The sequence below is a fragment of the Camellia sinensis genome, chromosome 1 (assembly GCF_055761805.1).
Source record: "Camellia sinensis isolate YWXY chromosome 1, ASM5576180v1, whole genome shotgun sequence".
Lineage (NCBI taxonomy): Eukaryota > Viridiplantae > Streptophyta > Magnoliopsida > Ericales > Theaceae > Camellia > Camellia sinensis.
In genome coordinates, this window is record NC_138961.1 from 252,780,331 (window position 1) to 252,805,858 (window position 25,528).

The 25,528-nt window shown below is 37.2% G+C and overlaps 1 long non-coding RNA gene across 1 annotated transcript in view; it reads left to right on the forward strand.

The window, feature by feature from the left end:
* LOC145789451 (uncharacterized) overlaps window positions 1-25,528 on the forward strand; it is a 207,988-nt gene that overhangs the window by 8,318 nt on the left and 174,142 nt on the right. The gene's annotated exons all lie outside the window — the stretch shown is intronic.

Genomic DNA, 25,528 nt, shown 5'->3' on the forward strand with positions numbered 1-25,528 from the left:
AGAAAAATAAAAATTCTCTTTTTATCTTTGGCGACCAAAATTTTGGTCGGCAAAAATTTAATTTCTGCGACTAAAAAATACTTTGGTCGCTGTATATATAGTTTTGGCCACTAAAATAATTTAATCGCTGAAAGAAAAATAAAAATTTACTTTTTATCTTTCGCGACCAAAATTTTGGTTGGCAAAAATTTAATTTCAGCGACTAAAAAATATTTTAGTCGTTGTATGGATAGTTTTGACAACTAAAATAAGTTAGTCGCTGAATGGAAAACAAAAGTGTACTTTTATTTTTGGCGACTAAAAGTTTGGTCGCCAAAAATTTATTTTCAGCGACTAAAAAAATTTTAGTCGGTATATACCAATTTTTGCCGACTAAAAGAAATTTAGTCGCCAAATATCTAGTATAATTTTATTTTTAATCTTTGGTGACTACGAGGGTTTTTGGTGGAGCTTTTTTGCGCCAAATTATGGCTTTTGACTTTTAAAAATTTATTTTAAACTGTTTGGTTAATCTTATTTCAAACAACTTCTGATTCTAACAACTTATTTTATGTCAAAAAAGCTGATTCTGAGAAATTGCTCACCCGTTGTTTCTGATTATCAGCTTCTGCTGTGGACATATTAATTCACAGTTATACTCCTAGATTTTTTTATTTTTTATTTTTTTTAAAATAGAAAAAGACACAAATGGACTATAAAATATTATTATTATTTTTTATGAGAAATGTAGATGAATAATGAATAATAAAAAATAAAAGTTAATTGAAAAGCTACTTCACAACTTATTTAACAAGCACTACTTAGCAACTTAAATCTATAATCCAACAACTATACCAAACAGATTATCAGTTTCTGATTAAAGTCATAATTTATAATCTATTAAGCTATAATCTATAATCTGTTTTAACAGTTACACCAAATAGGACCTACCTCATTTGGTAGGCAAATATACACTTTTGGTGACTAAAACACATTTACTCGGCAATAAAACTCAATTTTTTTTTTTTTTTTTTTTGGGAACACATACTGCCCAATTTGAGTTCATGTTTAATTTTATTATTATTATCATTATTATTTATTATTATAATTTTCTTTTTTATTTATTATCATTTTGGAGGGATTTTTAAATTAATTTTGTGAGGAACTTTGGAGGGATTTCAAACACACTAAAATGAGTTAGGGCTTAAACACGTCTCTCTCTTTCTCACTCTGTGACTCTCTCTCTCTCTCTCTCTCTCTCTCTCTTTCTCTTGCATCTGCCCTCTTCCGATTCTTTCACGCCTCTGTCTCTCTCATTCCATTACTCTCTCTCTCTCTCACGCCGATTGCCCTCCTCCTGATATTGAATCTCTGTCGCTTTGTTTCCATTGTCGTCGGCTAAGGAGCATCACTGCCATTGAGCACCACCGTCAATCCACTATTGGAGCATTACCCCAGTATGTCCTCTCTGTTTTGCCTTCTCTCTGTCCCTCTCTCTGTCTCTTTTCCCCTAATATCTGTCTCTCTCACTCTGTGACTCTCTCTGTCTTTGTTTTCTCTTTGATTAAAGTAATTTTGTTCTACAATGTCTCATCCACCAGGGCCTTCACCATCCCCATTTTCTAAAGCATCTTTAACTCTCCCTAAAAGCAATTTGAGGTATAAATATCCCTCTCTTTCTATAAAATGATTCAAGAAACATGTAATTTATTGTTTTTATTTTTTTGGGTTGTGAAAGCCTGAAATTCGTAACACTTAAATTTTATCTTATAGTTTCATCTTATACTTAATTTATACTGGTAGCGCCAGATAAATATTCTTCAAGCTGCCTTACTGAACTTTGCTTATTTGATCTTCATCTTATACTTAATTTATACTAGTAGCGCCCGATAAAGGTTTGGAGTTTTACTGACTAATATTTCTTTAGTTGCCAAAATATAAATTTCTGCGATCAAATTGAAATTAGGTTGGCAAAAGTCGAAGAGGGAAGACAAAAAAAAAAGAGAAAAAAGTGAGGTTAGATTTTGTTGCCATGAGAGCTCTAAATGTTGTGGAGCGCAAAACTGATGCTAACAAAATCAAAACTCTTTCCGAAGTTGAAGGGGTGGCCATGTTTGGTTTGATTTTCTAAAACTTGATTCAAATTTGTTTTTTTAAGACTAAAAATTAGTTTCGTAAAAAAATTTTAAAAAGAAAAACTACTTTACTTATCAATTTTATATAATTTTACGAAGGATAAGATTAGCTTGTTTGGTTTGGATTTTCAATATTCACTTTTCAGAAAATTGAATTTTTTTTATTTTCTGTATTTTTTTGTTTTTCACTAAATTTTATATTCTAATGTTTTTAAAAATTTTTCGATATACCAAACATAAATACACTTTAAAAGTATAATATTTATAAAAAAAATCACTGAATACTAAAATAAAACAAATTCACTGAATACTAAAATATTTAAAAAACTCACTGTTACTTAAGTTCTGGCTACAAGAAGTTTTAGTCGTTATATATGGGTTATTTGCCAACAAATAACCAATTTAGTCGCTACAGGTCTAAAATTTGAGAGGGAAATTACTTTTAATATTCGCGCCCTCTTCTATATTCTCTGTTTAAACAAACACAAAAGTCCTCTTCTCTCACACATCACCACCAATCCTCACCCCACCTCATCTCAGCACAGTCCCTCACCACCGTCGCTCACCGCACATTGCACATCGCCACCGCCACAGCCACAAATCACCACCGCCACAGCCGCAGATCACAGGTTCTCTCTCTCCCTCTCTGTCTCGGTTGCGCTCTCTATCTCGCTCTCGCTCTCGCTCTCTCTATCTCGCTCTCGGTCTCTTCTCTCTCTCTCTCTCTCTCTCTCTCTCTCTCCCTTCCTCTATTTCCCTAACTATCAACTCTTGCTATAGGGTTTTATATGATTTATACTAAATAATTTCGTGTTGATTTCTTAAACTGGTTTGATTTCTAGAGCTTTATGGGTTTGATCTCGTAAATGGGTTTGATTTTACTGGTAAAATTTACTTTCGCCCTCTTTTTCCTTTCTCTCTCATTAGTTTCAAAGCCCTAATCCATTGATTGTGAATGTATTTGCATGTATGGCTGCTCATTGATTGTGTATGTATTCTCATGTGTTCTGATTGTTTGAATTGAAATTTGATTCTATGATTGCAATAGTAAAAAATTTATTGGCTTCCATTTGATGATTATTTCTGAAATTTTGGGCAATACCCCTCATTTTGCTAGTTTTCAAGAGGCTCCTTAGTCTCACTCCATGGTTTTGCTGTAACGCCCTCAAAATAATAACATTAAACTCATTAAATAAGACATGCATTGATATTCAACGTTCCACATTCTTTCATTTATCAGAGTTTCATTACAAAAAAGTATTACATGTTAACAACAAAAGCAAATGCCCTATGGGCTTACAGCTTTCCAAGTTAACACTTGGTTACAACAAAAGAGTACTAACTCATACACATTAAGCCCTTGGCTTGAATTTACATGTAATACATCCAAAAGTAAAACGACAAAAGTATGTCCGCCTCTAGCCTCCCAAGCTATGTCCTTGGAGGTGGCATGCTACCTGTACCTGAAAATGATATTCCCATATAGGGTGAGCCACAGCCCAGTAGAAATATACTAAACCAACCATGAATAATGACTAAAAGATTAGCAATTGATAGATGGCCAACACTGATACATTCACATAAATCACATATTTATGTCATACGACTTATGAGTCCAAGTTACCTTTCATTTTCCCTTTTTCAACGGACAGGCATATAAGCACTACCCACATTCTCAACAGATATGTATAACAACAATACCCACATTCTCAGATAAGCAAATAAGCTATATCCACACTTCACAAAGATAAGCATATGAGCTCTATCTTCACTTTACTAGACAAGCATATGAGCTGTATCTACGGAGTTCATCCCCTATCTTCTCCCAACACTATCCGGTTGAGAGGTACATTCCCCATCTTCCCCTAAACCGCGGAGTACATCCCCCATCTCCTCCTCTACACATAACGTATACAAACACAATGGTTCTATATACAATCACTCAATACATACAGTTAATGTATTCTATCAACCGTCAAGTTCCATGACACATTCCATTGATTAGTTTCCGTTTGCCTAATCATCATGCATTGTCTACAACAATCACGACTATCCTCCACCGATAGCCCAAAGCAGTTATTTCTAAACAGAAAATAAATGCACAATGGATATTCAATCAACATTTCATTTTCCTCATTTCTCATAATTAATTATCCCAATTAATCAAACAATGTAATTAGGTCATTTTCCATAATTAACATTTCAACCCTTAGGTTCCATTTTCATCAATGATTTAACATTTATTCTATTTCTCTATGCCAAACATGCATCTAGGTTTATTATGAATAAAACCCCAACTTTTGTAAAATAACACAAAAGCCCCCAAACTTTCACCAAATTACCAAACCAACCCCAACATCTCAAAATACTAAAATTTAAAGACAAAACTCATAGAGAGGAGTAGGATATCCCTACCTCGAAGTTTAAGCCAAAAAGGAGATGAAGACTCGAAGATCAACGTGCTCCAAATCCAAACTTTTTCAGATTAAATCAAAGCTCTCAACGCCCTCTATCTTTTTAACAAAGACCCTATGCTAGATTCACACTCTAGGGAGATCAATTCTTAGAGAGAATGTAAGTTTAGAGAGAGAGAGTCTCGGATCTAGGGTTTAGAAGAAAAAGAAAGTGAAAAAGTGATGTTCAAAAACGCTACTGTCCGCTGATATAAAACACGCTCGCTCGAGCGAAGACTTGGTCGCTCGAGCGACCAGACACAGAAAACTCTCGCTCGAGCCAAGAAGTTCTTGCTCGAGCCAAAAACTCAAAAGTGCGCTCGAGCGAAAGAATGCTCGCTCGAGCCAACAACTCAAACCCTCAGGTCTGCAACCAGAAGCACGCTCGAGCGACAGACCTCTCGCTCGAGCGAAGAACAAACCAGACCGCTCGAGCCAAGAAAAGCTCGCTCGAGCCAAGAAATACAACTCTCAGGTCCAGAACCAGACGCCATCGCTCGCTCGAGCGAAGCCACTCTGGCTCGACCCACCAGACACGAACTCAAATCTCGCTCGAGCGACCAACTCCTCGCTCGAGCGAAGGTCCAAAAATCTGGGCAGCAACACTAGGCTCCCAAACACAACCAACCTGAAACAAACCTGCCCAACACATCCTATAACTCAATATTCAAAGTAAAGAGGATGTAAACAAGATAATAAACAACTACCAACATCCACGGACACATGTCCGGATCACTGTACAACAAGGGTAAACCCGGGATCGCTATATTTGCTACATTCATTTTCTTAGATCTTGTGTAGCCTTGGATTTGGTGTTAGAGTAATAGTGTAATTCTCTGAGATATATATCTAGTTTTGCTCAAGCTAATATCTTTGTTTATTGACCTAGTTAAGATCTATATATTAAACATATAAGGAAGTCTAACTTATTAAGTCCTCCTATTCACACTCTCCTTTTACAGAACCCTAGAAAATAATCTTGCATGTCCAGGGAGGTTTTACTTTTGGGCTTAAAAATTCAAAATGGCAACAAAGGAAGAATTGTTTTAAGACTGGGAAATATCTTTACGGAATGAATTTTTCTTAGTGAATTCACTCTCTGTGTGTGTGTGTGTGTGTGTGTGTGTGTGTGTGTGTGTGTGTGTGTGTGTTTGTGTGTGTGTGTGTGATTTAGTTTGATTAGGTGTATGAATGTAGTAGTGTATATGCTTGTGTGTTTATAAGATTTGATTGTTTGAAGTTGTTTTATGGATTGTTGTCTTGTTATGTAAAAGTTTGATCTTTTTGACGTGTCATAATCAGAACTTTAACGGGTTATATCATGTTTGTTTTTTAGCTACTTTCGAGCCTTTTGCATAGTTTAGGATTATGATTGGATGGATTAGAAATTATTGGAACAATAAGATCCAGATCTAACATTTTAGTATGAGGTCCGTGTTTCTTATTTTTTTTTAACTCACTGTATCTTTGGGAGAAAAACTCAAATCAATGAGTTTATAAGAATTAATAATTAAATTCATAAACTTTTTCACTGATCTGTAAATATTTTATAAAAATCTCACTGATGTGTAATTTCCCCTAATTTATTTGTGAAGTACATAACTTTTGTTAAGGCTGTCATTTTATGGTAATTACATCTGCCTAGATATACAGCGTACTCAATAGTGTGTTGATATCTGATTTAATCTTTGTAACAAGCAACCTTATTGGGGGATTGAATTCCCCACTTGCGACAAAGAAGGATCTTGACTTGGATCGGGGCAGAATTGTCGTATGTGGGCTTTGATTTCAATTAGTTATTGGTCCTTTTCCATTATTGTCTTTTTAACGTGATTGATGATTGAAAAAATTTCTAAGACCGTCACACTATGGGTGATTGATTGTTTGCAATAAGTTTTTGCCTTGAAAGACTCCCCTTTTCTCTCTGTTGCGCTTCTTTTTACATACATAAAATTATTTTTAGCCCCATCTCCTGTTCTTACTCAAATCCCATCTCTTGTTCTTACTCAAAAATGAATTTGAGTGAAAACTTTATTTGATATGAAACAATCCATTGAACAATCTCATATTTCAGCACTAGGTTGAGTAAAAGCTTCAGTAATTGCAAAGTCTTAAAATTTGATTCTTCCTTTATTTGGAGGTTTTACGGAATGAATTTTTCTTCTTTTGCTGGGAAATATCTTTGTGTTTTTTTTTACTTCCGTAAAACATTGTTTTATACTTCAAAGTGACTGCTTGAGCAAGAGGCAAGCTCAGTCCCAAGACTCCCTACTACCACTAACAAAACTCATAGCTGGAGTAAACTTTGTTTTTCCCCCAACGAGCTAGAAATAATTGCTATTTCTATTTTCATTTGCAAGTGACTGCTTCTCTGAAATGCATTGACATGGCCTTTTAAGTGTTCATTAGATAAAAATATCTCATAGAGGCTTTTGTTGCTCCACAATTGCATTTTTGTTGTGGTTTCTCCCTGGTGATCAAGGTGCACAGTGTCAGGCGTTTGTTTGGGTGAAAAGTTCTAGATGTTGGAATTAAGTAAGAAGACAAATTTCTGTTTGAGTTGGTTGTATGCTGTTAATGTTTAACTCTGTCAAATTCCAATTTTCCGAGCATATCATTCTCTCCGGAGTTTTACATACTTGGGAGTTAATTTTTTCTGTTTGTGTATACTTGTCATTGTATCAAAATAGAACATTGTTGAAGAAGAAAAGAACAGAAAGATCACAAGAGTACTCGATTGAATGATAAAATATTCTAAATTGTGGCAGACTGTCAGAGTTACCAATATATTTTTATCTGTGATCTAATATTCTATACGTGCGAAAGATCAGTAACTGCAACTTTATTATGTTGTGATATCTGTGATCTAATTAACTGATTTAATTTAGGATACTATGATCAGCACAAATGTGTGATAGCCAAGGTTTTAAAAAGCGGCCGCAACCGTTACGTAACGCCGTTACGTAACGGTTGTGGTAGTTACCGCCACCCGTTACGACCGCTTTTGCAGTGTGATTGAGATTCACAGATGTATCGGCCGTAGCGGCTGCTATAGCGGTCGTAACGGTGCCGTAACGACCGTAACGGCCTGTTACGCACCGTTACGTAACGGTTCCGAATTGCTTCTTTCAAAAAAACACAAAAAAAAAGTTGAAAATAGAGGAAGAGAGATAGAGAGAGAAGAGGGAAGATGGAGGAACAAGAGATAGAGAGAGAGAATAGGGAAGATAAAAAACATGTTATTGATTTGTTGAAGTTGTAAGACCTATGTTATTCTATTCAGCTGTTATCACTCAACCATTTTGTTTGTGTGTCTATTTATATATTGTTTGAAAATAATAATAATAATAATAAGTGTGGTCATTATCTATTTGGCTTGATTAATATATATATATATATATTTAGACTTTTATTTATTCTCTTACTTTTGTCATTGTTTATCTTATATATAATAGTTAGTGATTATTTTTTGTAAAATATAAAGTCATTAATTATTAAAATAAAATGTAAAAAACTCAATTTATAGTGATTTAAAAATATAAAATATATTGGATCAAACTTAAAATTTTATAAAAACTGATCAATATTTATTTTAAAACCCAATAAATATGATCATGGAAAAAAAATGTGCGTATCGATAAGTTTTTTTCAAATTGTGCGAAAAATAAAAAAATTCACGATTCCGGTTACCGCAACCGTTACGCTACGGCCTTTACACCCCGCAACCGCAACCGCGCCACCACCACCGTTACGGCGACCGCAACCGCTTTTCAGAACCTTGGTGATAGCTGAGCTTCACAGTAATTATTATGTAGTTGGACCAAGGTTCAAGAAGAAATCTAAATGGAGATAGGAAGAGACAATCAACTGAATGTAAACTTTGGAAACTTTGTGAAAAACTTTGATTCTGCTGAATGTAAACTTTGGAAACTTTGTGAAAAACTTTGATTCTGCTGAATGTAAACTTTGGAGACAATCTGCTGAATGTAATTAACTTTGATTCTTCTGGAAAAAACTTTGGCTAATCCTACTATCACCAATGGATGCATATTTGCTCCAGATTTTAAAAAAAAAAATCTGATCATTTATCTGTATCTGGATATCCAATTGATGAAGCATATCTGGTTGTCATAACCTTGAATGGACTTCCTGCAGAATTTCTGTCACTTAAGACCACAGCTCCTGCATAATTTTACTCTGTTATGGGGCTTTGTATGTTGCTTCAGATACTAAGTCTTCTAATTATGATCTCAGCGTTGCTTACCCCATTACAATATATCGCACTCACTCGGTTTCAAAATCAATCATCTGCTAACTCTCGAGAGAATCATAATCAGTTTCGTAGAGGAGATAATACCTCAATAGGAGGTCGATTTCGAGGAAATCCGATTCTCTAACTCAGGCCGACAATCTCAATCTTCATCTTCTTCCTCTGGTTCGTTTCTATTTTGTTAGATCTGTAGCAAGCCTAACCATACAGCTATTGATTGTTGGTTTCATATGGATGCTTCTTACAATTCTTCTACAAAATCATCCTCTCCATCCTACACTGCCTATGTGGCTTCTCAGTCTGTTTCTCCTCTTACAAATTGGCATGTTGATTCTGCTGGTACTACTCATGTCACCAAACCTAAAGCATCAGTCTCTCATCAGTGACTGTTGGTTTCTACTGCTCCTAGTCCTGTTCTGATTGAGCCTCATAGTTTCTCAGATGCCATTAACACTCCAATTTGGGCTGCAGCCGTAACTGAGGAATTTCAGGCTATCCAAAGTCAAAACACATGGATGTTGCTGCCTCTTCCTCCTGGCAAACAGCAAATTGGATGCAAATGATGCTGCCCTGAAAGCAGGTCAGCATGCTTGAATTTGAGCACAGCTCCAACCAAAGCCACCTGATACTGTCCTCATTCCAGTGGAGACATCAATACAACTTGAAAAACCAAACAGTGGGTAGAAGAACAGAGAAACAAAGACAAAAAAAATTGAGAATAGGATCAATAACCTGAGGCAAACCTCACTGATATTTGTACTAACAAACTCAACAGTCCATAGCATAATCACTCATCAAATGAACAGGTTATAGAAACTATATATAAATCAAACCAAATATATATCCTCTCATTTGGTCCATTCATGATAATGAGGTATACCAGCAACCAGAATAAGGGCAGGACCACCTTCAAAACTATTAGATATACCTACTAAAACTTTGTTGTCTTTGTCTTGGTATTTTTGTTGCTATCTGTTGCTTCTGTCTTTGTGTATTTGTTGTTGTATCGTAAGCTCTGGTGGTGTGTATATTACAGCAGTTTAATTGGTTATTATGTCTTCAACATGTGTCACTTTCTTGGCCTTTTCTAGGGCCATATTACCAGGCTATAAAACCACCAAATGATACCATATTTTTTCACCTACAAAATAAACGTTTAGCATGTTTACGGTAGTTTATCTCTCTTTGACTAATATGAACGAAGAAACACATACGAGCCACGTGGTGAAGATTCATTTGATTTTATGTCCTCAATATCACTTGTAAATTTACATTCATGGATTAATATATATATATATATATATATGAAATTAAGATGCTTCATCAATGTTCATTTCTGACTTAAATGTTTATTAATTATCAGTCTTGATGTATATGTCTATATGCATTAAAAATTTGTGCTGAGTAATTAAATGTTGAGTAAATTAAATTATGTCATGTCTAGCACAACTATAAATCCTCAAACAAACTTTATATATTTTATTATAAAAAAATACTAATATATATATATATTCACAAATTTAATAAATAAATGAATTAATTGGTTCATACTTAGGCATAGACTAAGACAATTTTCTAATAATTAGGTCATGGCGAAGTTGAGATAAATGTTAAGTCAATTAAATTATGTCACTTTTAGTTTCTAGCACAATTATAAATCCTCGATAATTTTTTTAAATATAAATATAAAATTTTATCAAAGTTTTAATTTTTTTAATAACTATGCATAAATATGTACATATTTATTATTTTATTATAAAAAATACTAACATATATTTATGTATCAATTTAATAAATAAATGAATTAAGTGGTTCATGTTTAGGTATAGAGTAAGACAATTATCTAATAATTAGGTCATGGCCAAGTTAAAATAAATGTTGAGTCCATTAGATTGTGTCACTGTTAGAGTCTAGCACAACTATAAACCCTTAAGCCAACTCTTACATATTTTATTATTAAAAAATACTAGCATATATTTATTCATCAATTTAATAAATAAATGAGTTAAGTGGTTCATACTTAGTTATAGACTAAGACAATTCTCTAATAATTAGATCATAGCCAAGTTGAGATAAATATTGAGTCAATTAAATTATGTCACTTTTAGTGTCTACCATACCTATAAATCCTCAATAATTTTAAATATTAATATAAAATTTTATCAAAGTTTAATTTTTTTTAATAACTATGCATAAACATGTATATTTTTATTATTTTATTATAAAAAATACTAATATATATTTATTCATCAATTTAATAAATAAATGAGTTAAGTGGTTCATATTTAGGCATAGATTAAGACAATTTTCTAACTATTAAGTCATGGCCAAGTTGAGATAAATGTTGAGTCAATTAGATTATGTCATTTTTAGTGTCTAGCACAACTATAAATTCTCAAGCCAACTCTTAGTCTTTTGTATTCGTGAATTATGGCATAGGAGAAAGTATAATGTTATGCCTAAGTAGACAAATTTTTAAGCTTTTACAAAATAGACAATGGGTAGTTAATAAATTGACAAATAATTTATTATATGATCGGGCTATCTCTCACATAAAATAAACTAAATTGCAAAACTTATAAGACAAAATGCATTTATATTTCATAATAAAAATAAGTTTTGCAATTTTATTGCACTTTATTAAAAAATACATTCTACCATAGTTTGTTTATTTCTTATAAATAAATTTTATGTTATTATTTAATTTCGAAATTAATTGTTAATTATTGATTTAAACCTGTGCATAGCACGAGTATTATGGTTTATAAAATAATTAAAAAATTACACGTGTTATGACGATCCATTAAGCAAAGGTGAGTAAGAGAGAAGAATAAGAAAAGAACCAATGTGAGATACCAGAACTAGCGATTGTAAGAAAATCTAAAAGTTGTACTGGATAGGTAAATGTTGATTTCAGGAAAGATAAGAGAATAAAAGGTTATTTGGAATGTCCTAAATAGGTGCACTTTTTGACTTTTTGGACTAAAAAGTTGAGGAAAAAAAGATAGTTGTTTGAGATAACTTTTTGACTTCTTACGAAAAAAATGTGTATTAAAAAATTGTATAAATTAGTGTATAGGAAAAACTTTTTGGCGAGTGAGCAGTATGGTGGCAGCATTGTGCAGAGTAGTGTATAGGAGATGCTTGCCTTCTTTTCGGGCATTGAATTGGACGGTGTTGTTCGGCCCATGGGGGCTTACTATGGGTCCCGTTTTGCTAATCGGAACCGTTCAATGTGTAGAACTCGTCGAGTACTATACGCTTGTAAAAAATCACGTTGATCGAATATCGATAGCTATCTGGTCTGATTAGTTTTTTGTCAACCGTTAACTATAACACTATCTATTTTTTTATACAAAACTGATTTGATCATGTAGTTAGAGATATCCGATCAACGTGATTTTTTACAAGCAAATAGTATTCGACGAATTCTACATATTGAATGGTTCAAATTATCAAAACGGGATCCATGATGGGCTCCATGAGTTGAACAACACCGTTTTGTTTGTGCACCCACCTGTTTCCTTTGTCCAACCAAAGTCAGCTAAAGTACAACCCACGTGAGAAGTGAGTTATACTTTTTTTGTGTAAAATTAATTTTTTTTATATTTTTTTGGTGAATAGTGATAATTTTTTAACTTTTTGATTTTTTAGTTTTTTTTAAGGATGTCAAACCAGTCCTAAGGATCACTAATAATTCATTATTTGTCATTTTCATCTTGTTATTCAATTTTTGATTTAAACAAATTTTGCCAGAGTTAGTTTCAAAAAAATTATTATTACTATTACTATTATATGGCATACTAAAAAAATATAATTAGTAGATAATAATAATAATGATTATTGAGTTTTACATACTTTACGATATCATCTAATATATGGCAAATTAAAATTATAAAACCCTTAGAAAATAATAATGCATTTATATTTTATCATAGGTGTAGTTTTTATTCTAAAAAATAGAAATTAAAAAGTGTAATTTTATAATTTATCATAATTTTTGTTAATTTTTACTAATTATATTATGATTCATGTTATTATTATTTAGAACTTAAAACATAACATTAATGGTAGGGGGAAAAAAAATAAGCGAAATTGTAATAAACATAATTAAAATTTAATTAATTTTATTTATTTACTGTTTAATTTTAATTTCAAAATTACTTATAGAAGTGCACTACCCAAGATAGATCTCCAACACAGTCGTAGTGCCAAAGAAGAATGGCAAGTGGCGTGTCTGCGTCGACTATAAAACAGTCAACAAGGCATGCCCAAAAGACAACTTTCCTTTACCACGGATAGATCAACTGGTAGACCTAACGGCGGGGCACAACCGACTTAGCTTTCTGGATGCATACAGAGGCTACCACCAAATCGCCATGCATGAACCAGACCAGAAGGTCACATCCTTTACAACTCCAAGAGGGCTGTACTGTTACAAGGTCATGCCCTTTGGCCTAAAGAACGCAGGGGCGACATTCCAACGGATGGTCACCAAGATGTTTGAACCATTGTTAGGCAGAACAATGGAAGCTTACATCGACGACATGGTGGTCAAGAGCAAGGATGAGAATGACCATCTCAAGGACCTAGGCGAGATGTTTGAGATCCTGAAGAAGCACAAGTTACGCCTCAATGCGTCCAAGTGTGCATTCGGAGTAGAATCTGGCAAATTCCTGGGATTCCTTGTGACCAACCGGGGTATAGAAGCAGACCCCTCTCAGATCAAAGCAATCCAGGATTTGGAGAGACCAAACTCCGTAAAAGAAGTGCAGCATCTCACCGGCATGACAGCTGTGCTCAATCGGTTCATAAGCCGGTCATCGGATAGACTACAATCATTCTTCCATGCACTAAAAGCCAAGTTTGAGTGGGACGAAGAATGCGACCGCGCTCTGGAAAGCTTAAAGGAATATATGTCCTCTCCACCACTGCTTGTCACCCCAGTACCTGGAGAGGAACTTTTCCTGTACCTAGCAGTCTCTCAGCACGTAATTAGCGCAGTGTTGGTCCGTGCAGAAAGGATCCAACATCTGCCCATCTACTATGTCAGCAAGACATTGCTAGGAGCTGAAACAAGATACCTGCCACTGGAAAAACTGGCTCTGGCCTTGATGATGGCCTCAAGGAAGTTGTCACACTACTTTTACGCCCATACCATAGTTGTCCTCACAGCCTTTCCATTAAAAGTTTTGTTTGAAAGAGCAAACTTTTCTGGACGAATTCTGAAGTGGGCAGTAGAGTTGGGGCAATACGACATCAAGTTCCAACCCAGGACCGTAATAAAAGCTCAAGCATTGACAGATTTTGTCGCAGAATTCACACCAGGAAGTCATCATATCTGCCCAGTCGACCTGACTGATACAACCAAACCAGGGATAGAAGTTGACGCCGGAATAGCGCAACCCCTGGTGCAGGATACTCAATCAGATCCCATGGCAGACCAGACTAAAGACAGCAAGGAAGAAGCAAACCAAGCTACATCGAACCAAGACTCACCAACAAATAAAGACTTGGTACAATTAGATAGCGAGGGGCAGACAGCAAGCATGGACCTTGAAAAAAACACCAGCAACATTCTTGACCCCACGACATCTTCTGACCCCTCCACTTGCTGGAAGTTGTTCGTTGGAGAGATGTAGAAGCTCTTTGTGGATAGAGCATCCAACCAGTATGGTGCAGGACTTGGCATAGTCCTCATCTTACCAGACGGCCTGGTTATGAAGCAAGCAATCAACCTTGGCTTCCCAGCATCAAACAACGAAGCGGAGTATGAATCACTTCTTGCAAGTCTCAAAACAGCGTTCTACATGAAGGCCACCGAACTAATGGTCTACAGCGACTCACAGCTGGTGGTAAACCAAATTTCTGGCGACTATAAAGCAAAGAATGATAGGATGGCCAAGTACCAAGAATTGGTCAGAAAAGAGATCAAGAAATTTGAAGTAGTGAGGATAGAACAGATAGGCAGGGAAGAGAATGGCAGAGCAGACGAACTAGCAGGCTTTGCTTCAATGGCAGATACATCCATCCCTCATCCATTGCTCATCGACTACTTACCAAGACCAAGCATCGAAGACCCCGAAGCAGAAGAAGTATGCTGCGCCGATCTAGGCCCCTCATAGATGGATCCCATCATACTATTCTTGAAAGATGGCGTCCTACCGGAAGAAAAGAAAGAAGCCAACAAAATTAGAGCAAAGTCACAGCGATTTTGGCTCTCCCCATCTCTGGCATTATACAAAAAGTCGTTCTCAGGACCCTATCTAAAGTGTATTCACCCCAGCAAAGTGGAAGCATTCTTATACGAGATACACGAAGGGGTGTGCGGAAGCCATCAAGGAAGAAGATCGCTAGCTTACAGGGCCATTTTGCAAGGATACTGGTGGCCATACATGCAGGCAGACTCAGAGAAATATGTGAAGAAGTGCGAGAAATGCCAAAAATTTGCACACCAAATACATCAACCAGCTAGAGAACTCCTACCATTGACTAACCCATGGCCTTTCGCAATGTGGGGCTTGGACATAGTAGGACCACTTCCAACAGCACCCGGCAACAGGAAGTTCTTTCTCACAGCAACAGACTACTTCACAAAGTGGGTAGAAGCAGAAGCATTGGTATCAATCAAGGAAAAAGATGTAAAGAAGTTCGTCTGGCGGAGTATCATCACTCGGTTTGGTATACCAAAAGCCCTAATCTCAGACAACGGAACTCAGTTCGACGGCAGAATCTTCAGAGGCTTTTGTGAAGAGTACAAGATAGAGTTCTATAATTCTACACCAGCATATCCCCAAGCAAATGGACAGGCAGAAGCTTCAAACAAGGTAGTCTTGGATGGGTTGAAGAAAAGGTTGGAGAAAGCCAAAGGCAAATGGGCGGAAGAGCTTCCTCGTGTTTTATGGGCTTACCACACCACACCTCGGCGGTCAACAGGAGAAACACCATTGTCCTTAGCCTATGGTATGGAAGCAGTAATCCCACTAGAAGTTGGCCTCCTCACAATTCGAAGCGAAAATTTTGATCCAGACTTAAACGGAGAAGCCATAACATTGGAACTCGACCTTGCAGAAGAAAGAAGAGAAAGAGCACTAGTTCACATTGCCTCATATCAGCAAGAGTTATCCAAGAAATACAACAAGACAGTGCATCCAAGGCAATTCAAGATCGGCGATTGGGTACTGCGCAAAGTGATGGGAAACACCTTGGTACCGGGAGATGGCAAGTTAGGACCCAACTGGGAAGGACCTTACAAAGTGGTTGGATTAGCAGGCAAAGGGGCATACCACTTGAAAGATACGGATGGCAAAGTGATTCCCAGGCCATGGAATACTGCCAATCTTAAGTTATTTTATTTTTAGTTTTTTCTTTTAAAATTTGGTGTAATTTTTTCTCCTCATCAATAAGACAAAGTCAATTCTTTTCAGCATAGTTATTTTCTGTACAAGATAGTTTTAGCAAGTTCGAAACATTGTAAGCGCTTTATTCTAAGTTGGCAGGAAAAACCAACTTAGAGGTTGGCTGGATTAAACCAATACCCCTCCTAAGCCCAGGATAAGGATCCAGGCTGCAGGATGTTTGGTCGGAATAACCAAACATTTTATTCTAAGTTGGCAGGAAAAAACCAACTTAGAGGTTGGCTGGATTAAACCAACACCCCTCCTAAGCCCAGGATAAGGATCCAGGCTGCAGGACGTTTGGTCGGAATAATCAAACATTTTATTCTAAGTTGGCAGGAAAAAAATCAACTTAGAGGTTGGCTGGATTAAACCAACACCACTTCCTAAGCCCAGGATAAGGATCTAGGCTGCAGGACGTTTGGTCGAAATAACCAAACATTTTATTTTAAGTTGGCAAAAAAAACCAACTTAGAGGGTGGCTGGATTAAAACAACTCTTTATACTCTTCAGCCGAAGTAAGGACATAGGCTGAAGAGTGGTTGGCTGGATTAAACCGACCTTTTATACTCTTCAGCCGAAGTAAGGACATAGGCTGAAGAGTGGTTGGTTGGATTAAACCAACTCTCATTACTCTAAAGCCGAAGTAAGTATATCGGAAAAAGAGTGGTTGGCGGGATTAATTCAACTCTTAATACTCTTCAGCCGGAATAAGTATATCGGCTAAAGAGTGGTTGGCAAGTATGCTTAGCCAGATTGATCAGCTAGGATTGGAATAAAGTATCTCGGCCACACTACTATTAGAAAGCAAGCTCAAACAGGAATTTAAACCGAGATAACAGTTGGAAGTGAAAAGATCATGGAAAAGTCATTACAAGTATAAGCATATAGTTCAAACCGAAAAAAGTGTTGTAACAGAAAAGATGATTTTCATTGATCAAGTTCAGAGCAACAGAAAAGATGATTCTCATTGATCAAGTTCAGACCAATTACAAGGGAAGGGCTCCCAGTCCGGTTACAAGTCGAAGCAAAAAGAAGAAAAAAAAAATACAAAATCAGCTAAAAAGGTCATCTATTTCGGCATCCAGCTCGGCATCAACCCGAAGTCCGGTTTCAGACGGAATAACAATCTGAGTTGGGAGCTCGGTCTTAGCCTGGAGCTCGGTTTCAGCTAGTTGCTCAATGGTCAGATCTTCTACCACAGGCTCTGCCCGAATTGATTGGTTAACTGGAACATTGTCAACCGGAGTATCAGTTGGCTCATTCTCTTCATCGTCGTCAGATGCTTCAAGGAATTGCTTCTGAAGATCGGCTGTATACTCCGCCAGTGAGGCCGGAATAAAATACTGAGGAACATTGTAGACCTCGGTGTCGGGACCACAACCGAGCTGCTCCACGGCACCCCTCTAGCCGCACTTGAAGAACAAGTCCTTCGCAGCTTCACACTGCTGGATGTATGCACCTTCGCTTTCCTTAAAGCCCTTCAGCTCGGCGTCTTCAGCTTTCTTCTTCAAAACTTTTATTTTGGCATCCTTAACACCCTCGAGTTTCGTCAGTTCCCGCAAATACTTGTCTTTCATCTCGGTTAGCGCTTTTTGTTTGTCGGTGTTAGCCGAGGTAACTAGTCCGGTTAGACGAGTTATCTCGGCCTCCAGCTCGGTCGTCCTTTGTTGGGATTGATTTAGTTCGGCAGTCCTGGCTTCGGCTTTTGCCATGGCTTGCCTAGTTATTTTCCTTAGCTCCAACACTCGCCTGTGAGTGATATTGTTTTTCTGAATGGCCTACAAAAGAATTGTTTCTTTTTTAGCCGAACTGAAACTTGGAAGAATTAGAAAGATTGAAAAAAGCTACTTACCAGAATCATTGATTTCGTTGAAGACCAGATGGACTTCAGTTCGGTGTTCAGTTGATTGTGGTGGTGCTCCATGTCTTTTGGAAGACACACACTCTTGGCCAGATTGAAGGCCAGCACGTGATCCTTCTCTGCGACCACCGAGTCGGTGTCCTGGATATCTCGGTTCTGGAAAGTGAGCTTGGGTGCCCACTTAGAAGAGCTAGATCGGTCGGATCGCTCCGGCTGAGGGCTCGGTGGAAGGCTTGGTGGCGGAAGAATGGTCTCATCTTCGTCCACAAGGCGCTGCTCGGTTTGACTAGTCTGGGCACGCTTGTTCGCCCGAGATGATGAAGGCTGTTGGGATGGTAGGGCCACCATGGCTTCTTGTGTTTGGTTTGGTGGTGGTACCTCGGCCCTGTTTGTCTCGGTCAAGAGGGCCCTGACTCTGTTTCTCTTGGCCATTTCTTCTTCACCGGTCAGTGGGATTAGTCTAATTTGTGGCAAGGTTGGGTCCGGTTCGGGGGCCTCCTCTAGCAGAAAGTCGGTCACTCTCGCTTTTCGGTGGCCGCTCTATCTGTATGTCGGTTCAAAACTTAACAGCTTGGCCCAACTCCGTTCTGGATACCGTAGTGCGACGCGGAGAGTGCCTAGATTGGGGTAGCTGTAAAGTGATTGAAGATGGGCTGAATCTGCGAAAAAAGACACTGTTAGCTCGGCTACAAAATAGGAAACCGAAATAAAACAAAGCAGACAAGGAAACCGAAGTAATTATACCAGGTGTTCCTTTTTTCCAATTAATTCTTCGGCGGGCTTGGTGATCCTCAAAGTTCCCAGACACCCAGAAAAAATCGTCATCATTCAAGTCTTTATCCAGTGTGTTTTTTGTTATTTTCTCACGTCGACGGCGTATTCTAAGATAGTACACCCAGCTGTCTTCCTTCGAACCTATGGAATACTGGTGGAAGATTTTGGCTAGACCGAGGTTAATGCCTGCTTAGCGGTTTAGTTCAGCTATACCCATTATTATACGACAGGAGTTGGTGGAAAGCTGGGTTGGGCATAGTCTGGTTTGCCTAAGGAATTCACAAATTAAGGGTTGGACTGGAAATCTTAGCCCAGTTTCTATTATTGAAAGAAGGGTAAAGGGTACAAAGCCTTCTTTGCCCTATGGTACAACATCTTGTTCGGCTAAAGTGAGTTGGACGTCGTCGGGTATATTGTAATCTTTTCGGAATTCGGCTAGACCACCCGGAGTATTTACTAAAAATCTATACTTCCCCATTTATTTGATAAGTTATGAATAAATTAGATCGGTGGCAAAATTGTGCTCAGTAGCTCGGCTGAGCGCTCAGAGTGCTTGGGCAACCTAAGTCTGCAAAGTGGAAAACAAAGGTGTTAAGCACAGATCGTTGGACCGTGCTACAAAGAAAAAAAAGCAAAGAAAATAAAAGACCTACTTCGGCTATGTAGGATGTTACAGGATCTATCTCGGTTCCAACAAGGTGATTGATATCTCAGTTGAGTGGAGGTTTTGTTAGACCGGTTGAGCTCCTAGGGGCAGCTTTCTGAGTTCGGTCTAAAAACTTAGAAAGCTGGTTTAGCCCCGAAGCCGTAGTTCGTTCGGAATTGAGGTTTTCCCAGTACACTGATTACAGAATTAGTTCGATTTCTTATCTCGGCTATGATAAAACAAAAGGTTTGACTTATTGAAACTACTGGTACGAGTGTTAGTTCGGTTGTATAGTCTGGTCTCACTAGCATCAAACTACAAACAGTTTACTAGTTCGGTTATGTGTAATTTTGGATCAAAAGCAGTGTTCTACAGGTTATTTCATGAATACCTGAGGATTATACTAACATAGTGTTTTCAGAAGAAGCAAAGCAAATGGAAAAAAATGTGTTTTGCAAAAACACACAAAACAAAGTACGAAAACAAGGAAAGTAAGATAGAGGTGCAGTGTTTACCAGATGAAGAGGCAAGAACTGGAGATGAGAGCAGCAGCAATGGAGAACACGAGCTCAGAAGTTGAAGAGCAATGGAGGTTCAGAGAGAAAAGTTGAATAGTATGGTGAGTGATTTTGAAATGCAAAAGAGTTTGTGTTGGTGAAAGAGCTGGAGGCGGGAACTGTTCGAATATTGCGAAGTACGAGGGTGGCGTTACAGCTGTGGATGGCCAATAGTAACCTGCCACATGTCGTTAGAATGGGAATCGATTCAGATGCTGTGATTGAAGAGACATTTTGACCGGACAAGCGGAGCCCGGTGTGTAATTAGCTCGACTAGATAGGCTGGAAGGTTTTAGCTCGGCTGGATATGCTTAAGGGGGGCTTTTTTTAGCTCGGCTGGAAAAGCTAAAAGGTTTTAGCTCGGCTAGAGAGGCTAAAAGATGGTTTAGCTCGGCTGATAAACAAGTAATCCCTATCATGCTATGCAGATGGAATTAAGGGGCAATTGAGAGGGTAATTTATATGCGAATTGGGCCGAGCTGGGTTGTTATGGGCCTCGGTGTGAAGGGTGAGTAAAAAGGCCAAAAAGTTACTCCGGTCTTGAAGAGGCTTAAATTTAGTCCGGTCTCAAGGCTAGAAGTTAGACCAGTCCGAAGGACTCTTGGTGATTATCTCGGTTGAAGGATGCTTTGAACGTATACCGGTCATGGCGCAGCTAAACTAGATCGGTCTATACCTTGGTAAAAAGATAGTTCGGTTTTGGGCATACCCTGGTAAGTGGAAGAGGAACAAAGAACAGAGAACCAAACTAATTATAGTTCGGCTAAGTAGGGCCATGCTTATTTCGGTCGTATGGTAGTTCGGCCATGGTAAAACCATTTCACTTGGTTTAAGCAGTGAGAGGGGTGTTGAAGGATAAGCATTATCCTTCAGGAGTATGAATCCTAGGAGGACTCTGCATGGAGGAGTAGAAGTCCTACTAGGATTGTGCCACACGAAACCTATAAAAGCTCACAAACATCACCTTTGGAGAGGTAACACAACTTTGTTTTCTAAATATACAGAGCTTTTGTCTATTTGTCAAGCTTACTGACTTAGGCATCGGAGAGGTTTCCGACACACACCTGCCGGCTAGCTCACGTTTGTGTTTTCAGGTGATAAAGCGACGACGTACGGAGGAGCGCAGACTTGATCAACAGGATTATACGAGAAGGTTTATTTCTTTCCCGTACACTTTGGTTGAACTTTTATTTGGAGAAGGGTAAGTGTGAGAGCGGAGTGGAAGATACGAGATTGTGATTATCAACACAAGTTCCAGCAAAACAACAAACCCATATCATCATAAGCATATTACCAACACCAAACAAAAAATTAAAACACTTACCTTCAACTCATATTTTTTATGCTACTTATTTTGCATTTAGGTAAGACAAAGTGTTTTTGGGAGTCAAGGGTTGTGAAGGGTTTGAAGCTAAGCTGCTGATGGGTCTTGTGGACATTTTCTAAGTTGCAATTGATTGGTTTTCAGGATGTTGCTTATTGAAGTGTAGTATCTGTACATATTATGTCAACAAATTGTGTGTGTGATGGGGATATTATCTCTTCTTTGATTAAAGAAGAGTGTTAACCAAGTTGAGAGCAATGGTTGAGAGGAGGACAAAAGGTTTGGAAACTGCCAAAACACTCAATGAGACCTATGTGGTCCTCTCTCCTCTCATGAGTACATCCCAAGTTAATTTTCCATCACATTTCTCTCTCTCTCTCTCTCTCTCTCTCTCTCTCTCTCATGTAAAAACTATGTTCATAAATATATTAATATAAAATGAAGCACACTTCATCTACATCACATTTAGAAGTTATAACAAAGCTGAAGTTTACAGAAACTTTTGTATGTAGAAAAAGATTGATATTTTTTTATGATTATTAAGAGAAGGAAATAAAAGCACCCCACAAGGACATAATAATTATATATATATATATATAGACAATGAGTTGTGCTAATAAGTTGGGTAGTGAAGGGCTGAGATGGGCCATCATTGTTGCAGCAAACAGAAAGTCAAGAGGGGGCTGTGGTCTCCTGAAGAAGATGAGAAGCTCATCACACACATCAGCAGCCATGGCCATGGCTGTTGGAGTTCTGTTCCTAAACTAGCAGGTATGAATTCTACTTGTTATTTCTTGTCTCATTTCAAGAGAGGGATAGAAGAAGCAAATCGAATACAGGTGCTGAGCTTGGCTGATCCCTAGGAGTCTGGTGTTATTTCACTGCACTATAGGACTTGCTCAAGATCTATTTTATACTTAGTATTGTCATTTCTAGAAATCAATGACTGGATTTTGGAACAAATATTGAGTTTAACGGTGACACAAGTTACGGACAAACAAAATATCAGAAACAAGATTAAGTAGACATCATTTGTCACCCACTAATCTAACTCTGCACTATTGCAATACAAGATTCATCATTGGTTGGTGATACTATTAATATTGTCATGTAATAATACCATTATACCCAATATTTGTTCTAATTTTATTGTTGAGATATTGCAGGCTTGCAAAGGTGCGAAAAGAGTTGCAGACTAAGGTGGATAAATTACTTGAGGCCAGATCTCAAGAGGGGTTCTTTTATTGAACAAGAAAAGAGAATCATCATTGATGTTCATAGAATTCTAGGCAACAGATGGGCTCAGATAGCCAAACACCTCCCTGGTAGAATTGATAATGAAGTCAAGAACTTTTGGAACTCATGCATCAAGAAAAAGCTCATCTCACTTGGCTTAGATCCAAACACTCACAATCTTCTCTCTCCCCATCAAACTACCACCAATTTGTTTCGGTGCCGTTTCCAATGCTTGGCCCCGAATGGGCTGTTTTTCCCTTTTTGCCTCACAATTTGTTCTCTAATATTCTCATAACACGTTTATTTGCCTTGACTTTGAACATAAATATAATGCAATTTGGTTAACACACTTACCCATTACCATAAGTAGCTATGGTGGGAACTTTGATGGATTGAGCTTTTCCAAAACTTGCGCCAACATGCTCTGAAGTCCAAAAATCTGCATTTGCATCTCCTCACGTTGTCTTGCATTCTCTACCTCTTTTATTTGTTGCTCCTCTTTCTTTTTTTGCACCTCCTCTTCCTTTTTTTCTGCTCCTCATGGTCACTCTGCTGCTCCGCACACAGTATCTCCAACTCGAATGTAAGCCTTTTCAAGTGCTCCTCACGTGCTTGTGATGCCACATTCGACCCAACATCACAAGACGAGGGCTTTGGTCCGACCCCAAAACCTCTCAAGTATCCCTTCTTTTTTCACAGCACCACTCTTGATATATCCTCTTGTGTCATCGACGTTCCAGACTCAATAGACTCATCCCGCACCATTGTCATTTGCTCCTGTAATTATGAAATATAACTATTGTTAATATAAATCAAACACAGTAGTTACTATAAGTGTCCAAATGATTGGAATAGTTACATGTAAATCACAGCATATAGGATCAATCCATTCTTTTGTCTTCTTGTTCTGATGAGTGTCCTTGTAGAAATTGCAAATATCTGGCAACAAGCCACCGTTTTCCTTCACCTGTGATATGCCAAACACCGATATCAACACTAACATATTAAATATGTGTGGATAAAGTTAATAAAATCAATGACACACATCTCACCGCAATGCTCATCGCCGCCGGAAAAGATCACGACCCACTACTGTGATTGTAGGGTAGCTTGCTCCTATTTAGTTTGCCGGCATCGTAGCGACGCTACATAATCCAGATTATAAGGGTTTGTTACATATATAGTTAAACAATGATAAAGAGTACTAAGTAATAACTAAATCATAACATACCTTGCTTTTAGGATCCAACCATACTTGGTCAATCAAATACTTCCAATCATCGGATTGTATTCCTTTGTATGGATGAGCATAGGGATCAATTCCCGCATCCACAAGCTTCTCCCATTTCTTCTTCATTCTGCACTTCTAATCTTTATATAACACATAACACTTCTTTTCCACAACTTTTTGGGATAGTGAATTCTCCTCGTAATTATCCCCAATCTCAAATTTATCCTACAATCAATACAAACACAATAAGTAACTTAACTTATGTAATGTGAAAGCTGCAAATATGTTAACAGTGCGAAAGCCTTAAAATGGTGTCATTACACTAGTTTAAATGAGGGAGCTATGACCAAGACTCCCTATAATCTTTCCATGATATATGATCCACCACTTTCATAGTTCAATCTGTGAAGAAAGAATTTGCTGACCAACTTATTCATGAATCATGTTGGTACATGAATTGGGGCAATGAAGACTAATTTGTATACAATAAAGACTAATTTGTATTAACTGCATCAATGATCGAAGGTCATCATACCCAGTGCAGAATAGGTACTTAGTTGGCAAGTCGTACCCCCAACTTTTTTGTGACCAGGCTAATTCACATGACTTGAACCCACAGCAACACAGCTGGGAGCAGACAGCACTTGCATCATGGAAGTACACTTGTTATTTTCATCACTCTTAGCCAAGACCAGGCTTATTACTTTTTCTTTTACATGGGCATAGCCCAAAAACAAACATCAAAATTACACTCCACTAATAACAGGAATGACTCAGATTCAAGAATTATATAAAGGAGATTTGGCCCTCCACAACTTGATTGAAAAAACAGTGACTCAGAAAGTTGCAACACAAATACAATATCATTACTAAAGAAGCCAAGTAACATTGACAATAGAACACAAGCTTTATCCTAACAATTTATGAATTTTGTGAACTACAAAACAAATTGCGATTGACTACAACTTCTTTTACTCCAATAATTGGATGATTTCCATTAGAAGCCAATTTAAGAAATTGACTACGGAAGCTTAACATCTACCATCCATACAGTCCACCTAAACTGGATTTAGCAGCAACCTGACCAAACATGAACCACTTAACTCATTTATTTATTAAATTGATAAATAAATATATGTTTGTATTTTTTATAATAAAATAATAAATATGTACATGTTTATGCATAGTTATTAAAAAAATTGAAAATTTTGATAAAATTTTATAAATATATTGTGACAACCCCACCACGTACAATGATTAGCACTTAATTAATCAAGGAGATTTGAATTTTTAATTAGTAATTATTCTAATTTAATCTAGGATTTATAAAAATTATGGAGATTAATTCATGTATGATTCTATTGAGAATTTATTTTGGAGTTAGAATTAAAAGCTTAAGTGGCTCAAGAAGGGATAATTGATGAGTGGATTCAGTTTAATTTCAAGTATCAAACCATGTAGGAGTTTAATTAAATATTTGATTCAGTTTAGTAAAATGGAGATCTGATTATTAGGTCCGAATTGGAGTTAATTAAGTTAATTAAATTATGAGGATTGAGAATTGTGATTATTATGAATTAAATTCATTTATGGGAGGTCCAATTTGAATATGTAATTTATTGACGAAAATTTGGTGTTTGATCAGAAATTGAAGGCCTAAAT